At 42.6% G+C, this 13,730-nt stretch overlaps 1 protein-coding gene across 4 annotated transcripts in view; it reads right to left on the bottom strand.

The window, feature by feature from the left end:
• Positions 1-13,730, bottom strand: part of zfpm2a (zinc finger protein, FOG family member 2a) — a 1,363,132-nt gene that overhangs the window by 191,193 nt on the left and 1,158,209 nt on the right. The window lies entirely within an intron of this gene.

Below are 13,730 nucleotides of genomic sequence, written 5' to 3'. Positions count from 1 at the left end.
GATCTGACTACAGGTAGAAATGTTATCTGTCATTCGAAAGCACATTGTGGGCAGTGCTCATTTGGTTGTTTGTCTTTAGTGGATGCCATTGCTACTACCTTGCCTAAGGGAGAGTCCTCCTGTGTCTCACTGCTGTCCTTCTCCAGGAAATTTACAACCTCAGGTTGCAGTAAAGTTTAATGAAAATGACTTATCTGTGAAGACGTAAAGGACATTGCTCATTAAGAACTTTGGACGACACTGGAAGTAAAAGAGACAGTCATAGTATAAATTATGCCATTTAAGTGTATCTGACACAGGGATGAATTATTTACCATATCAACTGTTAGCAACAACCTGATTATGTTAGAATCATGATTACTGTTTTCAATGATTACTATGTAGGGATATAGCTAAATGATGCTCAATAATTTTACACTTAGCAGACTGCTGAGACTCTGAGAAAGTAGTTTCTCCCTCACTGCATAGGTGGAACTGCTGTGTGCTCCTGTACTCAAATCACATTAGTGTTTTTTCTGCATTGAGTCTGCTTTGGATGCTTGTTTAATGTAGTTCACCTTTTTCTTTGCCACTTGTTTGAGACTGTTAATCCAAATTCTAATCTTTTTCTTTCAATAACGTGGCATTTGTAGCATTTTGGCACATTGGCCATAAATTATTCACTCTTCTGTGATGAAAACGACTGATTTTGTGCCCCCAACCAAAAGAATGTACCTTCAAATGTAATGAATTCCGAGCCACTGACGATGTCTTCCTTCAGTAAGATGGGTCACCTTTTTAGTTTAGCTTACGCTTCCATTTTGCGTCCTTTACAGTGTATGATATCACATTTATTAGCACACTTTAGTGCCAACATACCTCATTCTCACTGGATGAATTTTAATAATTCTAAGTCATCATAGGCTGTCCCACGGAATCGAGGAAGACTTCCACTCTTAAAATGAGTCCTTAGGTGGCTGAATAGTCTAATACGAGAACCACAGTCTCTGTCACAGGTGGGACAGATAGTCGTTGAGGGAAGGGGTGGGTGGGACAGGTTTGCCGCAAGCTCTTTCCGCTGCCTGTGCTTGATTTCTGCATGCTCTTGGTGATGAGACTCGAGGTGCTCAGCGCCCTCCCGGATGCACTTCCTCCACTTAGGGCGATCTTTGGCCAGGGTCTCCCAGGTGTCGGTGGGGATGTCGCACTTTATCAGGGAGGCTATAACAGTGTTCCTGTAACATTTCTTCTGCCCACCTTTGGCTCGTTTGCCGTGAAGGAGTTCTGAGTAGAGCATTGCATCTAAATATTATATTATTGAATATCTTATTTTACCATTGACAATGAGTTAAGATGCCACATGTCAGAGTTTGCAGCATTACTACATCGGCTATAAGTGAAGGCATTTCTCACTTCTGAAGTGCCTTAAAGTCCACAAGTTGTGACATTGCCCCTTAATTCCTTGAAGTTTCTCATAACATATGTTTTACTGATCTTTACAAATTGTATAGATTCCTATATGACCGGTTCTGAAATTTGTCCATTGTTTCCATTCATATAGAATTCATTTAACACACCTGTCATTCCTGTGTAATATTTCTACTCAATGTGCTTAATAAACTGATTTGATATTTGAAACACCTTCTACTTATACAATGGAAACATTTCTTTGGATCTCTCCTGTTACCATCTGCAATCTGCCATTGTCATTGCTGCTCTGTTAGCTGGTCATGATGCACAGATCTCTGATTCGCTCTCCTGACAGACCAGACAGTCGTTATGTGGAGTATGTTGGTAGACAAACACTGTATTACCTCTCCATATTAATAAATCAAGCTGTCCATCTTCAAATTGTCTTAAACTTTGAATTAGTTGGAGAGTAAATTAATAAAGATTATAATATGTTAATTACACATGCATTCTGTAATAGAGATGCAAAAAGCATCTCCAGCACTGTAGCAGCAATATTGTATGGGTGTGTGTGTGTGTAACAGACAATTCATCTCAGGAAGTCTTGTTATGATGCATAGAAAATGTATACAGGTGACAAGTAGGCAGCATTGAAATTAAACTATCACATCCTATAAACACATTAGAATCAGGAATGATAAAGAACGGACTTAAATACACAGTTGACTTGTATAGTAAAGGATGTTAGATGGAACTCTTTGTTGCTTTTTCATTAGAGACTGAACTGTTGAACAGCCAAGGAGATATCACATTGCAGATTTCTTTGTACTTGGATGTATATACAGAAAATCAGTTAAAGACACTCCATTATGATAGGCTTCTAAAGCATCAGACCTAACATCTGAATTGAATAACTGCACGAAGAAGCAAAGAACACGGCGAACAGCTGAAGCCCCCCCACCCCAACCCCCCCACACCCAAGCACTGACAACTACTAACAATTTTATTTTGAAACTGGCTGAAGGAATAAATAAATTGTAAAACTTTTTTCAGTAGTGTATTATATCTGCTTGTATATGGAATATGTATTTTCCTGTTTCTATTTTCCACTGTAGGTACCCAACCCGTATTTTACACCAGCTTGGTTCCATACAAACTTGCTCGACCCTCATCTGTATTCACCTCATATATACATGATTGCTATTCATGAAACAATTGGTTTAAGCACATCAGCATTACTATTATTTTAATGCTTAGCACCCTGATGGTGCTTTGGAAGGATGGGACTTCCCCTTTTTAAGGTATTTTACTCTTTCTGGAATAACCTCAGTCCAGAGGATTGATGTACTCCCAGATTTCCATCAATGTTGCCCTGAAACCAGCCAATATGGGATGTGTGTTAGCAGTCCAGCGTAACTTCACCCCTGATTTTTCCTTCCCTTGCAGTATCTTGCTGCAGTGCGAAGGCCAATGGTGTAAACCCATCTACTACCAACACTACGCTTCCTTCCCCAGTTGCACTCAGTCTGAAATCCTCTACAGTCTAATGTTATACATTGGCTGCTGCACAAGTCTCTGACTGATTAGACTTTGGCCTATACAATCGAGGATGCCTGACTGAACTCTATTGGGTATAATGTAGGTACAGCTCCTAGACTGAAAGGGGGGGCGGCAGAATTACACCTCTTGAAATAACCTGGAAAGGAGCCAACTTAGATTATATCATTGACTCATCAATGAAATTTACAAAAGTGCCTACCTCAAAAAAAATAACAAAACAGTGCCACCCCCACTCTCAGCTATTAGAGCTACAGATCGGTTTCATCTGCAATCTTATCTTTTAACCAAATTGACGGCCAACTTGATAATGCTGAAAAATTTTAAAAGTCGTTGGACTACATGAGGGGAGAGAGTGAAGATATATACTGATGATTAGGTTACCTCATTAGCCCACCAAAGTCCAGTGTCAACACGATGATAACACCTTGCAATGTTTTCTGTTTTTTATTTCAGATTTCCAGCATCCGCAGTATTTTGCTTTTGTTTCAGTATTTAATTCACTGCCATTTTTTTCCAGGAATGTGCACCTTTAGGAAGTTCTGCTCTTCTCTCCAACAGGATTTCTGTTTGTCTCTTTTACCTTGTTCACCTTGATTGAAAAACTCTCAAATCTCCAACTTCTCCCAGTTTTGACAAAAGCAGAAAGAACAAAAGGGAAGGTCTGTGATAGGGTGGAAGGTAGGAGAGATTAAATGACAACAGAGGTGATAGTGCAAAGCAAAAGGGGATGGTAACGGGAAAAGTAAAGAAACAAAAGATGGGTCTAGAGGAGGTATAAATGGCAATAGCAGAAACATTACCAACAGCTGCTGTCTGAAAGAATGGGAACGGTGGTTATAATCTGAAGATGTTCAGTTCGGAAGGCTGTAAAATGCCGAATGGAAAGATGAGGTGCTGCTCCTCGAGCTTCCGGTCAACTTCATTAGAACAGCGTGACAGGCTGAGGGCAGAGAGGTCAGAGTGGGAGTGGAGCGGATAATTAAAGTGAAAGGTGATCGGAAGCTCAGGGTCACGCTTGCAGACTGAAGGGAGATGTTCTGCAAAGCGGTCATCCAATCTGCGTTTGGTCTCCCCAAGGTAGAGGAGACCGCATCATGAGCAGCGAATGCAGAATACTAAATTAAAAGAAGTACAAGTAAATCGCTGTTTCATCTGGAAGCAGACTACAGAGCTGATCGATCGTGAGCAGGAACCCGCGAGAATAGCTGGAAGAAAAAAGGTAAGTTTTTCTTTTTACTTACCTCGGCATCGCCCTGAAGTGGCTGACTGCCCAATGCACGCCTCCTGGAGCTGTTGGTGTTTTCGCCTGCCCTGGATCCAGGGCACTATTGGGGTGATGTGTACAGCAATGATATCATGATCTCCAGGCGAAGGTGATCAGGGCACAATGCTGTAGCGCCGCCACAAAACTCCCGCCGAATATGCTGCGCCCAGTCGCAAAGCCAGGGGGCACTAACGTAAAGACACCCAATTTCACCCCCACTATTGGATAGAGGATCATGAACAAGGAGCAAGCCAGAGAAGTGAAGGTGAGCAGGAGCTGAAGAGGTTGTTGAGGTAATATGGGGTGAGGCCATGGAGGCATTTGAAGGGTAGGACAAGGAAATTGTAATCGAGGAGCAGAAGATCCAGTGGAGCCTGGTGACAATCGGAATGATGTAAGTGTTAGATTTTGAGCAATTTAGGATGCGAATAGCATGATTCTGAATTAGTTTTAACTTATGGAGATTGGAAAATGGGGAGGCCAGGGAGCAGAGTATTAGAGAAATCAAACCTTGAACTGATAACAGAATTGATTAGACATTTTGAATCTAGTCTTGGTGATAGAATGGATGTGGGGAAGAAAACTAAACTCTGGATCACGCAACACACTAATTTCAAGCTACACCACTTCCTTTCTGATCTATTCTATCCTTCCTGAACACACTATAACCTTGCAAGTTGTAATCATCTCCATCTTCTGGGGTTAGCCATGTTTCCAATAGTGTTATACAACCTGACATTCCTATTACATCTTAATTCCCTGTTGCCACAGCAGCCCCAAGTTCAGGCATTCTTATGAATGCATCTAGTATTCATGTATTTGCACCTTATATATTTACCATCTCTTTCTGCCTGTTATTGATAGCTAAATCCAGTATTTCTTTTCAAGTTATTCCGTTCATGTCTGCCTGTTGGTCGCGTGTAGAATCCAAATTCCTCCCTTTCATCATTGTCCTCCCCCACAGATAGTTCAAATAATTTCCAGTAGCTGATCTATATTCCTCACAAATCTCATGATTCCCAGACTATGTACAACACTCCTCCTGTACCAGTCATTATTTTTACTTTGCTTTATTTGCATTCTCTACTCGCAAATTTGTCAGGATACGTTTTTGTCTTCCCTGCCTGGGTGTTAATGTGGCGGAGAATGCAAATAAAGCAATGTAAAAATAATGACTGGTACAGGAGGAGTGTTGTACATAGTCTGGGAATCATGAGATTTGTGAGGAATATAGATCAGCTACTGGAAATTATTTGAACTATCGGTGGGGGAGGACAATGATGAAAGGGAGGAATCATGAGCCCATTTTAGAAACCAACCAGGATTCATTCCATTGACTTGAGGTAAAGTCAAGAAACAGCTGCCATCATGCAATGTATGCGATCCACTGAAAACATGGATTATTGTGTAAAATGCTATGTTTGGATCAATATTACACATTTAATTGGTCTGGCTGGATGACATATTCCATCCAATGGGAATGACTTGAGTTGTGTTTGAATAGACGGTGTTTCATTGAAGTGGATTGCACTGTTGTAACTGTAGTACTTTGGGGTGAGTCAATTTGTAAAACAAATTTGAGGTTTGGAAAGGAAGTAACATTTTCTGCATATGGCTGTCCCGATGGCTCAGGCAGTGAGTAGCTGAATCATACAAACCATGAAGATCACAGCTTTGATCCCAGATCTATGGTGAATGAGACAAATGTCAGAGTAGGAGGCATTAGGAGCACTCAGGGTTCCTTCCTGCATTGCCTGCATGGAGAAGTGTCAACTAGACCATCTTCACTGCCAGGATACAGGGAGCCTTTGAAAACACTGCTCTGGCCTCACATCATGTGCTCTGTCCAATGATGGCTACAACTCTGATTAAATCCTAAATAGATTATTTGTGATGATCTAACTACTTGATGAATTCTACTTGTGCATGCAAGATATTCTGACTGCTTTTACCTTCATTACAGACACAGGACTGTTAGATCTCATTTAAATTCACTGCTTAGTAAAGGGTTGTAATATTTTATAACTTTTAATTTAACAGTTTTCTTTTGTTTACAAACAAAGCGAAACAGCCAAATCCATGACAATACATATTTTCAACCACCAGTATGAATCAAGTCAAGTATCTTCTGCAGTGATATCCTTCTTTATTCAAAGAGAGAACATTTCCGCTGTTTGATATTTGCAGCAAAATCAGAAATCACATTCTTTATATGTGCAATTATGATTTCAGAGGAAATTTTCTTCCAAAATGTGAAAATTTACCTTAACATTCATTGATCAAACAAAAGAGTCGAGAGATAGACTTTTCAGTGCTCTGCGGTCACTGCCCACTGCTCCCAAAAGGGCAAGATTATGTTCACTATTTAATATGTATTGGTGTCCAATGGAAGAAAAATGCATATAAAAGGGTTTCTGTGTTTTAAGTGTTACAATCTTGCTAGTACTGAAGCATCTTTAAATTGAACAACTTTCTCACACTATATTGTAGAAAATTCAATGGGCTGTTAGAAAAAATAGCATTGGTAGCTTATTAACAAATCAAAATAAACAATCAGTTTGATTATTTCACTTAAGTAGGAAAAGAGGTAAACAAGGAAATCACCTCGGCCCTGTTCCATTGCTAGCATATCAGTGATCCTCTTTAGTGTACAATGCAGTCAGAGTACAGTAAAGACAGAGAGATTAGAGCACAACACACTCAATATAAATTCCAGCCTTTGAGGTTTTTTTCAGTCTTTAAAATGCCTACATTAATAGATCTAAACACGCAAGTTAAATGCCCTTCTTGCTCTGTTAAAACACAATTCATTCAACTGGGGACAAAAGAAAACAGGTTCCGTCTCAGAGCTTCAACAACTTTGCTTGACCTTGTGCAGCGAAACACTGTAAAATTGATTTGGTCATAATAATAAATGGAAGCCTGCATTATCTGCATTCTAATTATAATTAATATAACTGGTATAACTGCTGTATTATTTATGATTGGGTCCATGGAGAGTGAAATGCAATAATAATCTGCTGTGTAATTTTATTGATATACTGATGTATGGCTTTAATGCGGAAATAAATGATACAATGTAGGGCCACAAAATCGCTTACATTCCACAGCATATCATTGTTAATGCTTTAAAAATGTCCACCAGGTTGTAAGTATACAGACTCACAAACACTGTGGGAATCAGTCTAAAACTGATTGGGTAAAGGGATATCTTCAAATAAAACCTGAGAATTAAAGCATCAATAGAATGTAGATCATAATAGCAGCTATAGAAGATGGTGCATCAGTACAGTCCCAGTTCTCCTTACTTTTCACATTACTCTGCACTGTGGAAAAAACCCAGCCTCTTCTCAGCATGTCCTGTCGAACGTACGAGAGTATAAAAGAGGAAGTGAGTAAAAACTATTCAACTCATCCATCTCACCTCATCATGAATACTACGTGCAGTTTTGGTTTCCATATTTACGAAAGGATATACTTGCTTTGGAGGCAGTTCAGAGATGGTTCACTCGGTTGATTCTGGAGATGAGGGGGTTGACTTATGAGGAAAGGTTGAGTAGGTTGAGCCTCTACTCATTGGAATTCAGAAGAATGAGAGGTGATCTTATCGAAACGTATAAAATTATGTGGGGGCTTGACAAGGTGGATGCAGAGAGGATGTTTCCACTAATGGGGGAGATTAGAACTAGAGGGCATGATCTTAGAATAAGGGGACGGCCATTTAAAACTAAGATGAGGAGAATTTTCTTCTCTCAGAGGGTTGTAAATCTGAGGAATTCGCTGCCTCAGAGAGCTGTGGAAGCTGGGACGTTGAATAAATTTAAGACAGAAATAGATAGTTTCTTAATTGATAAGGGGATTAGGGGTTATGGGGAACGGGCAGGGAAGTGGAGCTGAGTCCATGGTCAGATCAGCCATGATCATATTAAATGGCAGAGCAGGCCCGAGGAGCCGTATGGCCTATTCCTGTTCCTATTTCTTATGTTCTTATTTTTCATTGCTCACGACCTCTATTTTCCTCCTCTACCTACCTTGGTGCTAAGCATGTCTTCTGCAATTCCCTGTTGAATCAGGAATCAGTCCATTTGTTTTTAAATGTTTTACATTCATTGTTGTCTCTGGCAGCCCTTTCCATAAGTAAACAGCTTTTGAATCTGGGGAAAGCTTCTGTTATTTTGGAGTTTTTTTTATCCATTCCTGGGATGTGGACGTTGCTGGCAAGGCCATCATTTATTGTCCATCCCTAATTACCCTCGAGTTTCCTTGGGTAATAATTAGGTTGCCTTCTTCCATACAACGAATGTCTCCATATTCGTTCTATCAGTCCCCTTCATAACCAAAAACATACAATAAAGCCCTCATGACATTCGCCCATGAGAATTCAATCAATCAATGTTTCTGTTGACACATTCTTTACAGACCCTGATTCTTGGTGGCTATTTTGATATATTTATGGAGTTGTATATTTAGTTAAAATTAAAATCCAATGCACCCATATGCCCTGAAGTTCCTTTGGCGTTCTCCTGGTCTCCCACTGCAGTCCAAAGAAAGATTGGCGGAACCGAGAGAAACAGTGTTAAAGGTCATTTTTAGCCGGAGTTATGATGGGAAGAACCCACCACCCCCGTGAACTTTCAGGACCATGTATGTCATGGCGGTAATTTAAAAATATATCTTTACCCCAATCCTCTCATCCAGGTTGTTTCCAGATGAGCTGCAGTGATACTCAGGATAGTGAGCCTATGGGGGGAATTTTAACCCAAAAAGAATGGATGGGTTTGGGTCGGGTACGAAGTTAAAAGTGTTAAAAGTCTGAATCTCAACCAGACCCGACTCCAACCCACCCACTTCTGGTTTTAACAGGGGTGGGGGGGGCAGCTAACCTGCTCCCAGGAGGCGGGACTCCCATTTAAATGTTGAGGCTGGTATTCCTCAAATTTAACCTCCATTTTAAATTTAACTCTGGCTGGTCGGGTTTTGCAGACCTCGTGAAACCCGCCAGCTAAAGTAAGGCGAAGTCTGCTGGGTCTGGGAAGTAAGTGACTTTACAATTACCACCAAGATCCAACTTCCCTGCCTAACCCGTGCCCCGTGATCAGAGACCCCTCTGTGAGACCTCTGATTCTCCCTCCTCCCAGGCCACAAAGCCTCAGCCCTCCCTCTCACCATGCTGCTCCGAGGCTGTGGTCGGGAAACTGAGATTTCCCACGCAAATCAGGGCCTGCCATTAAATTCGGCAGGGCCTGTCGGCTTTCTCCTGGGATTCTCGACCCCTGCCAAGCCTTCCCCCCCGCCCCCCACACCGTTCCAAACTCGCCTCCCGATTAAAGTTCAGGCCTGTGACTTCAGCACACTGCTCGTCAAGAGGGCCTGAAATTTCCCCCAAGGCCGCATTCCGGAAATTAGACCTGGAAATGCACCCATTCCTGTGCCCATTCTGCTGCTCTCAAGTTGCGAAGTTACACTCACATTTCCTGGAACCTCAATATGAATGTAAAATGGGCGTAAATCAGTGGAAACAACTGGGCCTAAGGAATGCGCCGAACTCAGACTATATTTTTCTTCTTTATGAAAATTTAAGTTTCAACTCATTGAACCATCATTCACGTACATCAGGCACAGTAAGATAGAGTTTTGCACCCTGGTTCCAGTGCAATCAGACAAACTAACACAAGAGACCAGGGAATTCTAATCGTAAGTGAATTCTGCCCAAAACCAGTTATGCTCGTGTTTTACACTGGTTCAAGATTCAATTCGCCCGGATAAAGTCCCGCCGACAAATGTGGCCACTCCCCAGGTGGACATTGTGAGATTCCGCTGGATCGGGAAGGCGCTGCAAAATTGCATCCATTTTCTGGCAGGTTTTAAGTATCATATCAAACAATATTTCATTTATTAAGAAACTGACTAGTGTGCACCAGTCAAACTATTAAATGCTTCAGTAGTTTTTTTTGAGTCATTTTCAGTGTTTTGAAATCCGGTCACTCACAGGTGGAGGACTGGAACCCTTATAAAAATGTTTATTGTTAGTGATAAACCTATTTTCAGCTGAATTAATAAAACTGCACCACTAATTAATAAATACATCAAGAAATACTTTTTAATGTAAAGAAAGAAAAATAGTAACATTCTATTCTGCTGCCCGATGGTTCATGGAAGATTTTACATTAGTGATTATGCAACTGAGCATTGGCGGAAAGCTGAAGTCTAACCTAACCAGCACAATTCCAGATTACGCCCAAAGCAGCTCTTCTATCCCAACATGCAATTGGCGAAGCTTCTCAATTTTTAATGTGACATACTTATACCACAAAAAAGTACTCAAGGAAACTGAAAATACAGAGCAGATCTCGGTGAGAATAAATTAAAACAAAATCAAACAATTTCAGTAAAACGCCAAAAAAATGACTTGTTTCCTGCTGTGCCAGAAATTTTGGTTGTAATTTGAAGAGAGTCTCTCTGAGCAAATGCAATTTCAGGAAATTCACGAATAAGGCTCTGGAACATGAGGGTGGGGCTATTATTATGGGCGGAGATGCATTCGGGTGGAGGGATCAATAAACAATCACCATAGCTCGAGGAGATTTGAGTGTATTGTGCTTACGCGCGTTAACTCACTTACACTCAATATTCCGCAATCTTTTAGATCACATATTTGATTTGCGCCCAAATTGTGCGTGTATCTGCCCGCAAATATGCAGGAAATGCCAGGCCCGGCGTCAAGCTATAGTTGTGTTAGAATGCAGAGGGGCAGTCTGCTCAGCTTGGTCTTATGCAAAATAGCAGCCCTGGGGGACAGCAGCAATGCTATCTCAATCCTAATTTTGCTTTTTTTTTAATATCAGGATTTTATTTAGCATATCATTTATATTACAATCACAATGGGCTCAAGTTTCGGCTCTCGAGATGCTCCGATTTTTTTGGAGCAACTAGTTTAGAATGGAGTTTCTTAGAAATTGCAATTCTTGGCATTTAGTTTGCTCCAATTCTAGTGAGTTAGAATAATTTCGTTTTAGAACAGTTTTTTTTTCCAAAAGGGGGCGTTACCAACCACTTACGCCTGTTTTGCAAGTTTAGACCGCGAAAACTTGAGGGAGGGGAGGAGGAGGGGGGACGGAGCGGGGAGAGGAGGGGGAGGGAGAGGAGGAGAGGAGGGGGAATGGCTGAACGGGAGCAGGGGGGGTGAGGTTAAACGGGAGGGAGGGGGTGAGGTTAAACGGGAGGGAGGGGGAGGCTTGACGGGAGGGAGGGAGGGAGGCTGAACGGGAGGGAGGGGTGGTGGGGGGAGGCTGAATGGGAGGGAGGGCTGGAGGATGAACGGGGGAGGGGGGGCGGAGCTGAACAGGAGGGAGGGAGGGAGAATGAACGGCGGGGGGGAGGGAGCTGAACGGGAGAGAGGGAGGCTGAACGGGAGGGAGGGCTGCAGGATGAACGGGGGGGGGGTCGGGAGGAGCTGAACAGGAGGGAGGGAGAATGAACGGTGGGGGGAGGGAGCTGAACGGGAGGGAGGGAGGCTGAACGGGGAGGGGGGGCGGAGGCTGAACGGGGAGGGGGGGCGGAGGCTGAACGGGAGGGAGGGCTGGAGGATGAACAGGGGCGGGGGAGCTGAACAGGAGGGAGGGAGGGAGAATGAACGGCGGGGGGGAGGGAGCTGAACGGGAGGTAGGGAGGGTTGCGAGCTGAACCGGAGGGAAGGAGGGGCGGGGAGATGAACGGGAGGCGGGGGGGAGAGTTGAACGGGAGGGGGGGGGGAGTTGAACGGGAGGGGGGGGGAGCTGAACGGGAGGGATGCGGGGTGGGGAGCTGAACGGGAGGGAGGGTGGGGGCCGGAGCTGAACAGGAGGGAGGGAGACGGAGCTGAACGGCAGGGAGGGAGGGGGGAAGCTGAATGGGAGGGAGGGAAGTGGGGGGAGCTGAATGGGAGGGAAGCCCGAGTCCCGAGCTTCAATGCCCAGGGAGCCCATTCAGCCAGGGCTCGGGATGACGTTCTTCGGGCCCCTCCCACACAGCATGCACAGATTCGGGCTGCGAGGAGCTACTGCACATGCACGCATACTCTAGCGTGCATGTGTCGAGGTCCCGGCACTGTTTTCAGCGCCGGGACCTGGCTTTGCCCCCGACCCTTTGGGCTACACCACGTCGAGCCTGAAGACATCCTGAGGAGCTCGGAGAATCACAAGGTAAGTTTTTGCCGCCCTTTTTATTCCAGAAAGTCGGTGCACCTTATGGAGGTGCGCCATTTTTACAGAGGGCAGAAACTTGGGCCCCATATTACTAATTCAATACCAAAAAGTCATGACATATAGCTCTTTTAATCTATAGGATAACTCACATAATGGCCCTTAAATTCCGGTCGAGCTCTTCCAGCAGGCAAACGACAGAAAAAAAGAAAAAAGATGCTGCTGTGCCCGTTGGAACTTCCGAGCCTGAGGCCTCTTGTGACTGCGCGTCACAGCGCATGCATTTGGGTACGTGCGCAGGCCGGAATCTGGAGACAGCAGCCAATCAGGTGTAGTATAAATTCTCATTCATAGTAATAGGAGTTCCGTAAGTCCAGAACTCCAATTACTATGAATGAGAAACACCCCACAAACACCCAAAACACAATAAAAAATAGAAAATAAACTACATATTTAAAATTCATTTAAATTAAAGTTGTTATAAAAAAATATTTTCCCGACTTTTTAAAAAGTTTTTTTAATTAAGCCTTAAAATAAACTTACCGTAGTGGGGAGGGTTTTTAACAATAAAATGTGTTTTTATAACTTTATTTTAAAATGTTTTTGTGTATTTTTAAACACTTGTGCCTGTAAAAGTAGACTATACTGCTGCTTTTTCAGGCGCAAGATTTTAAAGGACATTTGCAGGGCAAGAGATTTGTAAATACCGGAATCGCTCCCGAGATACGGAGGATCTGTCAAGCCAGAAACTTGACAGATCGGAAAAGCCGGTTTTTCAGCACGTGAAAACCGGCTTTTCTGATGCCTTCCCGGGTCCATAGAAACTTTGTAAATTTTAGGGCCAATAATTTATTAGTATATGGATAAATATTCACATTTCATTAGAATGCATGCATTAGCGATATCATATTTATAATCAAACCAAACATTCCCTGAGCATAGTACTGCACTGTGTAGTTTGTAAAATGCACAATAGGATCATCCTTTCCAAATGTACATATGAATTGGACTTTATATAGATCAACTGTTTCATTCATATGATTTGGTCTGTTCGACATAAAAATGGAATCTGCTGCTTTAGGTGCAACAAACATTTTACATTTTAAATTGCAAGCCTTCGGTTTGAAATACTGTATTGATGACTTGAAAATCCCTCTGCTAATAAAGTCTCTTGTGATTATTGTGGGATCTGGCATATTTCCACATTTACTTTTTGCCAGTCTGGCTTACTTTGGGCATCCATTGTCTTGTTGTCACTTGATTTGCCTGTAATTTTCATTCATTTAATGCAATAAGCTCATGCTGTGAACTTTGTGGTTCGTATCAGTAAAACCTAC

The sequence above is a fragment of the Pristiophorus japonicus genome, chromosome 1 (assembly GCF_044704955.1).
Source record: "Pristiophorus japonicus isolate sPriJap1 chromosome 1, sPriJap1.hap1, whole genome shotgun sequence".
Lineage (NCBI taxonomy): Eukaryota > Metazoa > Chordata > Chondrichthyes > Pristiophoridae > Pristiophorus > Pristiophorus japonicus.
Note: the sequence above shows the minus strand (reverse complement) of the source record. Positions and strands in the feature narration are given on the sequence as shown.